Here is a 717-nt window from a genome sequence, read left to right as displayed (position 1 = left end):
TGCATAAAGTTTTATATTAGAAAAAAGAATCGCGTGCACTTGGTCAACTATAACTGAAAAGTTTTCAATAATGTTTAAAGTAAATTAAAAGTTTTGAATTTGGTTTTTACACTCTTACATCTATTAAGGGCATAAAAATGCAAAATACAGACAGAAATTACAGGGTTCGTGCATCAACTATATACAAAAAACATGTTCGTAACGCGACTTCCAGTAGATCAGGAATTATTCTTGTGAATGTCAATGAGACGTCTATGACTGAAAAAGCTAAGAATCAAGTTATTCTTATCCACATCAAAGCTCTGATGGCGATGACGTCTTGTGGACATCCACTGAATGATTTTGTGATACACAAAGTTATTTTTGTACATATTTTAAAACAGCTGTTAGTACATTTAACTTCGTGTAATTGAAACAAGCGCATAACAAACAACGCATAAATTCTATATTATGTTTATTAAAGGAACAGAAATGCAATTTTGTTTATAAAAATCAATAAAGACATTGCAATTTAAGAAGTTCTAATACGAAAATTCACACTAATAATGCGCTGTTTATTCTATTGATTTTTACAACAAAAACATTTCTTTGTAAACAGATAGATCTTATACTATAATGCGAGGAATGGTTGCCAAGTCGAAAATCGCCCCAGAATTAATAAACTCCGGTAAACTTGGGAGTCTGGGGGTTTTGGCCACGAGGAATCGATTGGCGCCG

Source organism: Parasteatoda tepidariorum, chromosome 6 (assembly GCF_043381705.1).
Source record: "Parasteatoda tepidariorum isolate YZ-2023 chromosome 6, CAS_Ptep_4.0, whole genome shotgun sequence".
NCBI lineage: Eukaryota > Metazoa > Arthropoda > Arachnida > Araneae > Theridiidae > Parasteatoda > Parasteatoda tepidariorum.
The sequence above is the reverse complement of the archived record's forward strand: the minus strand, read 5'-3'. Positions refer to the sequence as shown.